This window comes from Polypterus senegalus, chromosome 4 (assembly GCF_016835505.1).
Source record: "Polypterus senegalus isolate Bchr_013 chromosome 4, ASM1683550v1, whole genome shotgun sequence".
In the NCBI taxonomy this organism is placed as follows: domain Eukaryota; kingdom Metazoa; phylum Chordata; class Cladistia; order Polypteriformes; family Polypteridae; genus Polypterus; species Polypterus senegalus.
This window is the reverse complement of record NC_053157.1, coordinates 208964067-208978806: the sequence shown is the minus strand read 5'-3', so window position 1 is coordinate 208978806 and position 14740 is coordinate 208964067. Positions and strand designations below refer to the sequence as shown.

The 14740-nt window shown below is 38.7% G+C and overlaps 1 long non-coding RNA gene and 1 pseudogene across 1 annotated transcript; both read left to right on the top strand.

The window, feature by feature from the left end:
* Nucleotides 1-505: 505 nt before the first annotated feature.
* On the top strand, nucleotides 506-3319 carry LOC120528792 (annotated as a pseudogene).
* Nucleotides 3320-7852: 4533 nt separating this feature from the next.
* LOC120528691 lies at nucleotides 7853-8926 on the top strand. The gene is made up of 3 exons (XR_005633590.1): nucleotides 7853-7927; nucleotides 8589-8654; nucleotides 8859-8926. It is a non-coding gene; the product is annotated as an uncharacterized LOC120528691 (long non-coding RNA).
* Nucleotides 8927-14740: the final 5814 nt, after the last annotated feature.

Sequence of the window (14740 nt, the reverse complement as noted above, 5' to 3'; positions counted from 1 at the left end):
TATTTGCTTTCATAATGGATAAGCAAATTGATATGCTAAATTATGCAAATCTGTCAGTTGGTATTATGGGTATTTTAATTTAGGCAGTACTGAGGAGGAGCAATGACATTATGAATGGGAAAATTACCCAAGTCATGACACTTCCTTGTAGGTGTCTCCTGTGTGATGAAATCCTCAGTGCCACTGTCTAGAAGTTGGGCTCTTTTAGTCAGGACCATGCTTTATTTAGATTAGAGAGTTTATTGCTTTCAGGTTTCTGTATAGTTTTTTTGTTGTTGTTTAGGTAAAGGGGCATTGATACAATGGTGCTGGTTGTGAAAAGGTTGTCTGTCACTTTGATGTCTTAAAAAAACATGCTGGTGCCCCTGAACGTCAGACTGAATATTTCTACAAATAAACTTGGTCATCATCTCACCAGAGGACTACACTGCTGCTTGAGTCCAGTCCCTGTCCCCAGCTCTTCTTTTCAAGTGTGGAAAAAAGCCCTTTCTCTCAGGTCAATAGGATGTTCTCTTCACAGATAGCCCGTTCCAGTGATGTGGACGTGGTTTACTGTAATGGCCTTCCTATGATATCCTTGTATCGAGAGCAAACCAAATGAACAACTTCTTTAATAGGTTTGATCACCCTAACCCACTCTCACCTCGGAGTACTGCATCCTCCAACCATCCTTCTGCTGATACCAGCATAGGTGAGACATCCCCACCCACAATTACAGCAGCCCATGTGAGCAGAGAGCTGAAAAGACTTCGTGCCAGCAAAGCAGCGGGTCAAGATGCAGTATCGCCACGATTGCTGAAGGCCTGTGCGTTGGAACTGGGGAGTCCTCTACAGCGCATCTTCAACCTGAGCCTAGAACAAGGGAGAGTCCCAAGGCTTTGGAAAACATCTTGTATCACCCCTGTCCCAAAGGTATCACGTCCTAGTGAGTTGAATGACTTCTGGCCTGTTGCTCTGGCGTCACATCTGATGAAGACCATGGAGCGGCTGCTGCTTCACCACCTGAGGCTACAGGTCCGCCATGCCCTTGACCCTCTGCAGTTTGCATACCAGGAGAAGGTGGGAGAGGAGGATGCCATCATCTATATGCTACACGATCCCTCTCCCACCTGGACAGAGGCAATGGTGCTGTAAGAATTATGTTTTTGGACTTCTCTAGCACCTTCAACACCATCCAACCTCTGCTCCTTAGAGACAAGCTGACTGAAATGGGAGTAGACTCACACCTGGTGGCATGGATTGTGGACTATCTTACAGACAGACCTCAATACGTGCGTCTTGGGAACTGCAGGTCTGACATTGTGTTCAGCAATACAGGGGCGCTGCAGGGGACTGTACTTTCTCCGGTCCTGTTCAGTCTATATACATCAGACTTCCAATATGACTCGGAGTCCTGCCACGTGCAAAAGTTCGCTGATGACACTGCTATTGTGGGCTGCATCAGGAGTGGGCAAGAGGAGGAGTACAGGAAGCTAATCAAAGACTTTGTTAAATGGTGCGACTCAAACCACTTACATCTTAACACCAGCAAAACCAAGGAGCTGGTGGTGGATTTTAGGAGGCCCAGGCCCCTCATGGACCCTGAGATCATCAGAGGTGACTGTGTGCAGAGGGTGCAGACCTATAAATATCTGGGAGTGCAGCTGGATGACAAATTGGACTGGACTGCCAACACTGATGCTCTATGTAAGAAAGGTCAGAGCAGACTATACTTTCTGAGAAGGTTGGTATCCTTCAACATCTGCAGTAAGATGCTGCAGATGTTCTACCAGACAGTTGTGGCGAGTGCCCTCTTCTACGCGGTGGTGTGCTGGGGTGGCAGCATAAAGATGAAATACGCCTCACGCCTGGACAAACTGGTTAAGAAGGCAGGCTCTATTGTAGGAGTAAAGTTGGACAGTTTAACATCTGTGGCAGAGCGACGGGCATTAAGCAAACTCCTGTCAATCATGAATAATCCACTGCATCCACTGAACAGTGTCATCTCCAGACAGAGGAGTAGCTTCAGTGACAGACTTTTGTCACTGTCCTGCTCCACTGACAGAAAGGGGAGATCGTTCCTCCCCCACACTATGCGACTCTTCAATTCCACCCGGGAGAGTAAATGCTAACATTACTCAAAGTTATTGTCTGCCTTTTTTTTTATTTTTCTTTTTTTTCTTTTTTTTTTCATTTTTATTACTGTTTAATTTAATATTGTTTCTTTGTATCAGTATACTGCTGCTGGATTATGTGAATTTTCCCTTGGGATTAATAAAGTATCTATCTATCTATCTATCTATCTATCTATCTATCTATCTACCATCAACACAAGAGTGATGCCAGTTCACCCAAAAAAAATAATAATCATTTATTACAATTATATAGCACTTGTCTCACTTCTCAAAGCACTATTACTCAGGAAGGTCCCAGGACACAAACCCATGATCTTCTTACTGTGAAGCAGTAGCACTACTGCTGGTCTACCTGTGTGGCCTAAAGCCTGTCTCTGACAATGTGGAGGTCTTCTTCCAGCAGCTTCAGGCTGAGAACTGGGGAATTGACTGCATTGCAGTCTACACTCGAGATGGAATATGGGCGGCCTCTTCAACAGCAATCAACATCCTTTTCTTAAATGTCTTCAAGCTGATAATCAATAATAAAACATATCATGTCAGCCCTGCAAATAGACAGTGCCTCAACCATGAACAGGCTGAAACCCAGAATGATGTAAAAAGAATAATTCAGAAGCTCCTCGCAGCAATGAGCACCAGCCGGAAAAAGAATGTGAACTCATTTGTCAGCTGGAAAATCTCAGTTCTCAGTTACTATCCCTAGAGAAGGAGATGGAAGACCTCAACCAAAGGGGAGAAAAGTGCACCACATGGATTCTTCTTTGGTAAGGCTTACTTGGCCACCCAGCTTGGGATATTGGCTCACTTGACTTCCATGCATCCATCCGGTGGGAATATTCCTGAGACATTATGGAGCCAATTACATATTTAATCACTTATGGAACCGCTGTGATAATGTGTGCCTATGTCATCCTCACACAACACATATATACGAGGGACGTTCAAGAATTTTCCACACTTTTATATTTTTCTTGGAAACAGTGAAGGTAGGAGGAGTAGTAATTGGGCATTGAAAAGCTGGTATGATGCTGTGAAAATTACATCGCAAACGAAGGTTAAGTGTAAAAAAGTGATGTCATTTGTTTTTGAAACTCTTAATAAATAGAGTTTAAAAAAGTGCAGAAACTTTTTGAATGTCCCTTGTATTTAAGGGAGAGGCAGTTTCTTCACATTTTTCACAAAGGAGTGAAGAAGAACCACTTTGATATGGGAAGATAAAACCATTCAAAAGATGTGTTAGCTCAGGCTCAACTTGAGCTGAGAAGATTAAGGGATCCCCTACCATTCCAACTTCTCATTCAACAGATAAATAACTAATGGCACAGCTCTTGGTAAATATCATCCATCTTGTTTGTTTCTCTTTTCTGTCTGCTAGGCAGAAAAGCAAAAGCTTTCTTTCTACATTCAGTTTGAAAGACACTTCAGATATTTGTATAATAATTTCAAGGAGTAAAAACTCTCTAAAATTGTGGTTCTGCTTTGTATATGGAGTGGAAGGGATTGGCTGGGAAGCCACTCACTAGAGAGTGTCATTAGGCTGTCACATTTCTAAGGAGTTTACTAGTAGGTAATGGTTAATTAAATGATTGAGTGCTAAGTTCCACTTACCAGTCTTCTTTATATATATATATATATATATATATATATATATATATATATATATATATAATTTTTTTTTCTGTATCTGATAATCATTTTCATATTCAGTTTAGTTTCAACATAGTGTTGTTGAGATGAAAGAGTTCATCTCAAAATGCCCTAGACCAGTGATTTTCAACCTTTTACAAATGGGGTATGGTGAAAACAGGACAATTATTTTGGAAAGCATTCATCCATCCATCCATCTCCTAACCCGCTGAATCCGAATACAGGGTCACGGGGATTTTGGAAAGCAATAACGCAGAAATTAAAATAACACTATAGAATGAAAACTCTTAAAATAACCAGAAACTGAGCAGAAAAAAATGCTAATAAAAGAACTTAAAATTGTAATTGAATATAATAGAACTGAAATTTTTAGAAAGCAATATAATAATTCATATTCATAATATTTTATTGCAAAATCTGCTGTTGCTTATTTGCAAAAATACTTGATGACAGTGGTTAAAGTTCAGTGGCTACAGTGTTGCCTTCGAGAGACAAAGCGCTGTATTGACATCCATTCAGTTTCTCAATTTTTTTTTATCAGTGATAGTGTTGAAAATGTCTTCTCCCACAAATTTTAATATAATAGCCGTGCCAGGGGCTTACAGATAAGCTTAAAGTACTCTTTACCATAATGCCTAACAAGGCGTCCTTTTGTTTTTTTGGCTTCTGTCGCACATTCCAAAGTATCAACACATTACTTTTTCACTGTTTCTTTTAAACTTGAAGCATTCATGCTTGGCTTTTAGTGCAATCACAACGTTGTACTATTTGTTTTGCTTTTAAAGAAGGTTAAAATGTTTTGTGTTTTTTTTTCATTTTGTAGGGCTTACATTTTTTCAACACATTGACAGAAGAAATAACTTGCTTTCCAGCATCCCACAACAAAATATACTGCTCAAAAAATTAAAGTAACACTTTTGAATCAGAGTATAGCATCAAGTCAGTGAAACTTCTGGATATTGATCTGGTCAGTTAAATGGCAGAGGGGGATGTTAGTCAGTTTCAGCTGCTGTGGTGTTAATGAAATTAACAATAGGTGCACTACAGGGGCAACAATGAGAAGACCCCCAAAACAGGAATGGTTTAACAGGTGGAGGCCACTGACATTTTTCCCTTGTCATCTTTTCTGACTGTTTTTTCACTAGTTTGCATTTGGCTACTGTCAGTGTGTCACTACTGGTAGGATGAAGCTATACCTGGACCCTATAGATGTTGCACAGATAGTCTTACTTCTCCAGGATGGCACATGTGCCATTGCTAGAAGGTTTTCTGTGTCTCCCAGCACAGTCTCAAGGGCATGGAGGAGATTTCAGGAGACAGGCAGTTACTCCAGGAGAGCTGGACAGGGCTGTAGAAGGTCCTTAACCCATCAGCAGGACCGGTATCTGCTCCTTTGGGCAAGGAGGAACAGGATGAGCACTGCAAGAGTTCTATAAAATGACCTCCAGCTGGCCACTGGTGTGAATGCCTCTGATCAAACAATCAAAAACAGACTTCATGAGGGTGGCCTGAGGGCCCAACGTCCTCTGGTGGGCCCTGTGTTCACTGTCTGGAACCGTGGAGCTGGTAGAATACCAGAATTGGCAGGTCCATCACTGGTGCCCTGTGCCTTTCACAGATGAGAGCAAGTTCACCCTGAGTACATGTGACATGAAAGTGTCTAGAGAAGCCGTGGAGAATGTTATGCTGCCTGTAACATCGTTGAGCATGAGCAGTTTGGTGGTGGGTCAGGAATGGTCTGGGGAGTCATATCCATGGAGGGATGCACAGACCTCTATAGGCCAGACAATGCCACCTTGATTACCATTAAGTATTGGGATGAAATCCTTGAACTCATTGTCAGACCCTATGCTGGTGCAGTGGGTCCTGGGTTTCTCCTGGTGCATGACATTGCCTGGCCAAATGTGACGAGAGTATGCAGGCAGTTCCTACAGGATGAAGGAATTGATACCATTGACTGGCCCCCACACTCGCCTAACCTAAATCCAATAGAACACCTCTGGGACATTATGTTTCAGTCCATCTGACACCGCCAGGTTGCACCTCAGACTGTCAGGAGCTCAGTGATGCCCTGGTCCAGATCTGAGAGGAGATCCCCCAGGACACCATCTGTCATCTCATTAGGAGCATGCCCCAACGTTGTCAAGCACGTGGGTATGATTTGGAGTTGCTGCAATGAAATTTTGGCAAAATGGACTAGCCTGACACATCATTTTTTCACTTTGATTTTCGGGGTGTCTTTAAATGCAGCCCTCTGTAGGTTGATCATTTTCATTTCCATCAAACGATGTGGCATCCTTTTGTTCCTAACACATTACATAGTTAATATCAGTATAGATATGCAGTAGGATTTTTTTCCCATTGAGTTCTGATGTGTTTTCAAAGTGTTCCTTTAATTTTTTGAGCAGTTTATTTACAAATAATATGTATGTGTTGTCGACAGACAATACTGTCAGTGTACTGTCATCAAAAGCATGAACCTACCCCCTCCATAGCTCCTTGGCGGACAGTACATATCCCTACACACTGTCACCTTGTTGCAGGTTGTGATGTTCCACCTCACACATTATCCAGGAGTATAAGCGGCAATAACTTTTTTATGGACCAGCCAGAAATTTCTGCCAGATCAGCAGTTGAAAAACACTGCTCTACACCAAGCAATTTTTCTTAAAGAAAATAATAATAATTTGACTGTAATCCATTGCATTTAACATCTTTTAATTTTCACTCATGGTTTTGTATTTGTTTTGTGTAGTTTTTACTGTTTTTAATAATTTAAAATTAAATGCCCACTTGAAGTTTAAGTATGTGCTGTATTTCATGAAGAGCTACCTCTTAAGTTTAAATGTGAGTTGTCTAAATATGACCAATAGGTGGCACCAAAATTTTTCTGTTGATACAAGGATGTAAAAAATGTAACTGCTGAGTATTTTAATTGATGCCTTATTTTGAAATTATTTAGATAGGTTTTTATCTTTATTTACTTTGTTTTCTCTGACATGTTTTCAAAGATGTCAAAAATGTAACTGTTGAGTGTTTCATGAACAAATATAACATTTATTGCTCAGACAGTAATACACTTGCTACTTATTCCATCCATCCATTTTTCAACCCGTTGAATCTGAACACAGGGTCACGGGGGTCTGCTGGAGCCAATCCCAGGGCACAAGGCAGGGACCAATCCCGAGCAGGGCGCCAACCCACCGTAGGACACACACACCTGCACTCACACACTAGGGACAATTTAGAATCGCCAATCCACCTAACCTGCATGTCTTTGGACTGTGGGAGGAAACCAACACAGACACGGGAAGAACATGCAAACCGTGCCGCCCGTTACTTATTCCACTTTAATAAAATGTTTTATTTGACCAGATTAGCATAGACCAACCTCATGTTTTATTGCAACTGGTCTATAACTAAACTAATGCTACAGTACCTTAGAGATTAATAAAGTATCTATCTATCTATCCAAAGTTTGGACACACTCAGGAATATTCATAGTTTTGACATAGCTGATAAAACCTCGACAGTTAACTGGACCTCACAAGTTCTCCCCACATTTTTCACCCTGGGTGCCGTCAACACCTTGCACATGTTATGACCTGACTCTGTTGACAGTACTTGTTTCAAATATTCAACAACCTTTTGAACATATTAGAGCACAAAAACAGTTTTTTAGTTATGCTACCGTATTTATTGTCTTGTTCATTTTGTACCACTAATATTCCTTGATTTTTTTAGTGTTTTCACTTTTAAGATGTCTAATTTTATATGTTCCAAAGGATGTTCTTTGATGTGTTGTTGTTACATGAGATTTGTCTTTGTTCAAAAGTGGAGGAGTGGCATCTATTGCCTTTTCCAATAAAGTAAAGGACAAAGTATTCACATTAATATAATCCTTTTTACATTTTCTTGTTGGTATTTGTTTTTCAGCTGCAAAATTTAATATCATCACATTGCTTGAACAAATGAAGCACCAGCTGTCACAGTTGGCTGTCATGATCAGTTCACTATCTGGGTAGCTTAACATTGAATGTTCACCTGATATGCCTGAGGAGGTCCATTTTCCTTTAGACTCATTGGAGGAAGTTGATTATTTTGAGGTCTGGTTGAAACAACCAACTAATGCCTTGAAGAAAAAGAATATGGTATGGATTGCAAAGGTAAACTTTGCACTCTTTCTGGTTTAGTCTTATTTAAAATATTCAATTGGATTTTTCTTCGCTATTTTTAATTAATGACTAATTTTTGTATGTGATAAGACAAGAACATATCTACATATTTAATGCCAATCATCTGCAACATAAAAAACTGTCAAATCTAAGTTATTTCTCAATGGATAAATATTCTATGTTTGTAAATAAACTACTTTTAAGGTATGGCATGACATGGGCTAAAATGTCTGAAATTTCTTTAGCAATTATTTTTCACAGGGCAATACTGTATATTTTGCACACAATGCCCATATAAATATAGAACAAACAGTATAACCATTTTTGAATTAAGCTGTAGTATTTAAATAAGTGTCATCCAAAATTTACACTAATACATGTATAGCCGGTTTAGCAGTTGCAGGATGTTTGATGTGCAAGGGACTGCATTTAAACAAAAATATTTAATAGCTAATCGGTATTCTATAGTTACATGAAAACTTCCTTGTACAATAACAAGAGTTGCAAAAATAATTGATGTCATTTGAGCTTTGTGAACATTACAATCCATGCATTTGTGTTTCCTTTGCTATATATTGTTATTATAAAATGTATGTCTACTGGATTAAATTATGGTACAAATAAGCTTAACTTTTTCTTCTTCTTCTTCCAGATGCTCTCGTTAGGAGCTGCCACGGCGAATCATCTTTTTCTATAACAAATAAGCTTAATATTATGGGTAATTATGAAATTAATATTCAGCTATGGTTTTCTTTTTTTTACTTCGGAAACTGTAGCTTTTCAGAAATATTTGTTAGAATACCATTCATCAAGTCAAAGTCAATAGACTATGCTTGAGAGTAACTATTGATGCTGATTCTGCATATATGTTATTATTTTAATTCTTAGGCCACTGCCTATATATTATCTTTTGTCCTTGTAGATTTCTGGACTGGCACCTATTGGAGGACGAGATGCCTAGTGTGTCACTTGGAATATTCTTTCATATATTTTTGCAGATGATGTTGCGAAAAAGAAAAACTGGAGGGGTGTGAATGGAAAACGGGCCTTCAGTCAAATGGTAACCAAAACTCTTATTATGCGAAAGTATCAACAAGTCCAGTTACATAAAATGAATCTAATTGCATTAATATATTTTATACCTTTGGTGGGGCAATGGTAGTGATGCCACCTTGCACTAAGGAGACCAGGGTTAGCCTCCCGGGACCTCTCTGCAATGAGTTTGCATGTTCTCCCCATCTCTGCATTAGTTTTCCCCGGTTGGTCAGGTTTCTACCCACTGTCCAAAGGAAAACAGGTTTTGTGTATTGGCAGCATTAAACTGGTCATTGTGTGTGCTTGTCCTGTGATAGACTGGCACCTTGACCAGGGTTTGTTCCTGCCGGCACCCTAGATAGATAGATAGATAGATAGATAGATAGATAGATAGATAGATAGATAGATAGATAGATAGATAGATAGATAGATTCTTTAGTCAGGACTGATGTAAATACACATTGGCAGTCAAGTTTTTTGCCAGTTTTATTGTTTAGGCCAGATTTCTTCATTTTTGTACTTGCATCCTACACTGTTGTGCAAACGTATTCATTTTTTCTATATTTTAACCATATTATTGGCTGCTTGAACTGTTAAAATGCTCAATATATTAATTTGTTGTGTTTGTTTGGAATTGTAGTTGTGTTTTAACAGCTTTTTATCCATGCAAATGAGTTGAGTTTGCATAACATGACAATAAATAAACCAGTTAACTACTGAAAGTTGTGTTTCAATTATTTTTCTCTTCTTAACTTTGATACTAGAGACTTAAATTGTATGTGGGAGGGAATATGGACAATAAAACAATAATTAAGAGCATGTCAAGAGTGTACATAGGTGACATTGCTATAAATTAAGTATGTCATGAGTTGCAGGGTTTTTTTTTTTTGTTTGTTGTTTTCATTATGTGTATTTGGAAAGTGCCACCCACAAAGGGATACTGGAGTTGGAATAAGTCAACATCTCTAAGAAATGCTTTTGACACCTTGATTAGTCCATTCTTTGATTGCCTGAGGCTGTTCTTATAGATGAAAGTAGGGTTAATTAAATATTAGAAGGCTGACTCCTTCTCCTACTCATTCATTATGACAAGATCATTGTTTCATCTATGTTTTTTTAACATTTCTGCAGAAGTTAGTCCTATTTGTCATATCCAGATAAGACGCTGAGATAGTTTTAAAAACCCAGAAAAGGCCCAGGGCCTCATGTATAATGCCATATGTAGAATTCACTCTATAACATGGCATGCAGACAAAAGTGGAAATGTTTGTACGCACAAAACCATGTGTAAGCCAACTTCCATGCATTTTTGTTCCATAGATCCTGGTCAGCGTGAAATGTAACGCACATGCACGTGCCTGCCGCCCAACCTTAACTCCTCCCCTAATTACACCCCTTTGAATATGAAAATCAATATGAATATCACATTCCATTCAGTGTTTGGTTAAAAGACGATGGTAAAGACATGTGAGAAAAAAAAAGAATTTCAGCGAATGCAAAGAATTGGCAAGGTAAAACTATTCATTTGCTTGTGCAGTGGTATAAGCAACAAAATCATGGCAGATACACTCGAAAGTTCAAGTTCAGAAAGTCACACAGTGACGAAATAAAAAAAAATGGTTGGATATCACAGTCGACGTGAAAAGACAAGTCACAGCCCACTGCTGGTTTACAGACAGTATTACAAAAACTACCCCCAAGCAATAGCCATACAGTGATGGTGCTGGTGTGCTGACCACGTCCCTGAGCTCTGGCTGCACACACACCTCTGCCTCAGAAACTGCTGGGAGGCCATCTGGCTGTGTGCTGACCAATGCTATTCTGGAGTCACAAAATGCATTAGTGGATGCTGTCAGAGATGTGGCCAATGAACTATGGAATATAAGGGCTGTACTATGTGATCTTAACCACAAATGGTAATAGTGCTTACTGTTGTGAATGAGAATACGAGGAATAGAAAAGGGTTCTAAGCCCTCAAAAAGACCCATCAACCAGGCCAGGACCTTCCTTATCCTGCCCAGAAATAGGCTTCACCATAGGACCCAACCCTAAACCACTACTGGCAGACTTTGGCCACTCTAGGCTTACAAAATGGGGAACAGGATTGTAAACATCAAAAATACCCTAAATGTCCAGAATGTATCAAAAATGCCCTAAGGGGGAAAGGGAAATTGTAAAAATATCTGGCTTAAAGGAGACCAATGATGAATTTTTTTTAAATATTGGATTTATTTATGTGAAACAAAAGAACAAAAATAGCAACACATAAGCAAAAATGGGTATGCCTAAAAAGACAACTTCATGGAAACAGGACTAGTTTGTAAATCAATAGCAAAAATATCAATAATCAGTAGCAAAAACTTCACAAAAATAAAACAGAACATCCAATAATACTCACAATACCACTTTCCTTTACATGCTTCAATGCTGGTCTGTGGAGCCTGCCTCGAATAAATAGACAAAGGGCGGTCCTCCATATGTTAGTGATGGTTTCTTTGCTCATGGATATTCTGCTTTAAGAGTAGAGGGCACATAAACACAAATGCATTACCAGAAAAATAAACATAATACATATAAGTAAGAAATACTGTAATTAATAGAACACACAAGAGGACTAAACTCATCACCAATAATAACATACAAAAATAATAATTAACAAAAATATGAAATAACACTTTACTTGAGCCAGGAAAAAAGGCCCGATTAAACCACAACACTTGCATCCTGCCTCAGAAAGGCGTACATGTGTCTACCTCTAGTTGAATTTGATACATTACATCCCTTTATATACTACAAGTGATATATTACAAATTGTTTAGTGGTAAGTATATAAAGCTCCAGCACTGTGCCTACCTTTGGATTTGATTGTGACCAGTAGCATTCACTTGCTGTCTTCCCTCCATCTTGATTTTTATAAGAGAGAATAAAAGTGATGGTTGACTGACCTCAACTCTTCCACAGCACAAAAATGTATCAGATGAAGGAAATTAATTTTCACTTTTCTTGTAAACAACTGTAAACAACTCTTATTGTTGTTCATTAAAATCAGACAATTTGCAAGATTTTACCACTCTCTTATGGAGGTGGTCTTCTACATTGTATAAATATAGCAGAATTCTTTATCAGGACAAAAAAGTTTTAAACTTTTACTACTGATGAAACATTGATCTAAGAGTGCACAACATACTGTCTAGTTTGCCTTGTGTATTCATTTTTTGTTTTTCTTGGGCAAAGGTACAATTACAAGGCCAGAAGAAGTCTTCCCTGTTAGTTGGGTAAGATCAGGAGAAGAACGGAACTTTCACTCATCGCTTTGGACTTCACACCAAACCTCCCTAAATTTATGCTAATGCTGAACATGGTCACATTGTTCATATATATATATATATATATATATATATATATATATATATATATATATATATATATATATATATATATATATATATATTTTTTTTTTAATCACAATCATCTCTTCCAAAGTTGTGTGTAGTGGCCAGTTTGTTTGCCATGATGTAACAAGCATTACTAGTCACTCAATAGAGTTAGTCCTTCCAGCTTGGCACTGTGATCCACTGTAGAATGTGACCAAGATAGTCAGGGAAATATATGAGTGAGACAAAGAAAACAAATATGTACATCTGTGGGATCATGTACTACGTGATGTTTTTACTGCTTATCATTTTGTATTCTTATTTAACTGTACTGGATTCATAATTAGCATATAGCGTGGTGTGCTACATGAACACAATGCACAGTGAGTATGCACTTTACAAGAATAAATTGGTCCCCCACTACTCTGGATTGGATTTGATTTTTTGTTAATGAATGAATGGATGAATGAAATTTAAACAGTGTAATTCATATTTACAGGTTCACAGCACTGAATATGTTTATAAATGTAATACTTTAAATAAAGCACAACCACATTCAATAAACACAATAAAACAGCATGATGAATACATAAAAAGAATACACTTGTTTATGAACTGCTTTATACAGTGGGATGCAAAAGTTTGGGCAACCTTGTTAATAGTCATTATTTTCCTGTATAAATCGTTGGTTGTTACGATAAAAAATGTCAGTTATATATGTCTCATATATCATATAGGAGACACACACAGTGATATTTGAGAAGTGCAATGAAGTTTATTGGATTTACAGAAAGTGTGCAATAATTGTTCAAACAAAATCAGGCAGGTGCATAAATTTGGGCACCACAAAAAAGAAATGAAATCAATATTTAGTAGATCCGCCTTTTGCAGAAATTACAGCCTCTAAATGTTTCCTGTAGGTTCCAACGAGAGTCTGGATTGTGGTTGAAGGTATTTTGGACCATTCCTCTTTACAAAACATCTCTAGTTCATTCAGGTTTGATGGCTTCCGAGCATGGACAGCTCTCTTTAACTCACACCACAGATTTTCAATTATATTCAAGTCTGGGGACTGAGATGGCCATTCCAGAACGTTGTACTTGTTCCTCTGCATGAATGCCTTAGTGGATTTTGAGCAGTGTTTCAAGTCGTTGTCTTGTTGAAAGATCCAGCCCCGGCGCAGCTTCAGCTTTGTCACTGATTCCTGGACATTGGTCTCCAGAATCTGCTGATACTGAGTGGAATCCATGCGTCCCTCAACTTTGACAAGATTCCCAGTCCCTGCACTGGCCACACAGCCCCACAGCATGATGGAACCACCACCATATTTTACTGTAGGTAGCAGGTGTTTTTCTTGGAATGCTGTGTTCTTTTTCCTCCATGTACAACGCCCCTTGTTATGCCCAAATAACTCAATTTTAGTTTCATCAGTCCACAGCACCTTATTCCAAAATGAAGCTGGCTTGTCCAAATGTGCTTGAGCATACCTCAAGCGGCTCTGTTTGTGCTGTGGGCAGAGAAAAGGCTTCCTCTGCATCACTCTCGCATACAGCATCTCCTTGTGTAAAGTGCACTGAATGGTTGAACGATGCACAGTGACTCCATCTGCTGCAAGATGATGTTGTAGGTCTTTGGTGCTGGTCTGTGGTTTGACTCTGACTGTTCTCACCATTCGTCGCTTCTGTCTATCCGAAATCTTTCTTGGTCTGCCACTTCATGCCCTAACTTGAACTGAGCCTGTGGTCTTCCATTTCCTCAATATGTTCCTAACTGTGGAAACAGACAGCTTAAATCTCTGGGATACCTTTCTGTATCCTTCCCCTAAACCATGATGGTGAACAATCTTTGTCTTCAGGTCATTTGAGAGTTGTTTTGTGACCCCCATGTTGCTACTCTTCAGAGAAAATTAAAGGAGGAGGGAAACTTACAATTGACCCCCTTAAATACTCTTTGTCATTATAGGATTCACCTGTGTATGTAGGTCAGGGGTCACTGAGCTTACCAAGCCAATTTGAGTTCCAATAATTAGTTCTTAAAGTTTTGAAATCAATAAAATGACAACGGTGCCCAAATTTATGCACCTGCCTGATTTTGTTTGAAAAATTATTGCACACTTTCTGTAAATCCAATAAACTTCATTTCACTTCTCAAATATCACTGTGTGTGTCTCCTATATGATATATTTGACTGACATTATTTATCGTAACAACCAACGATTTATACAGGAAAATAATGACTATTAACAAGGTTGCCCAAACTTTTGCATCCCACTGTGCTTGTCATTTGTCAGTAATGTCTGTGTCTTCGTGGATTTTACTTACTTGAGAAACTGCTTTTCCAGTCCTCTGTTGCGGTCCACATAGTTATTTTAATTGGGTCCGTTATAACAGAACAG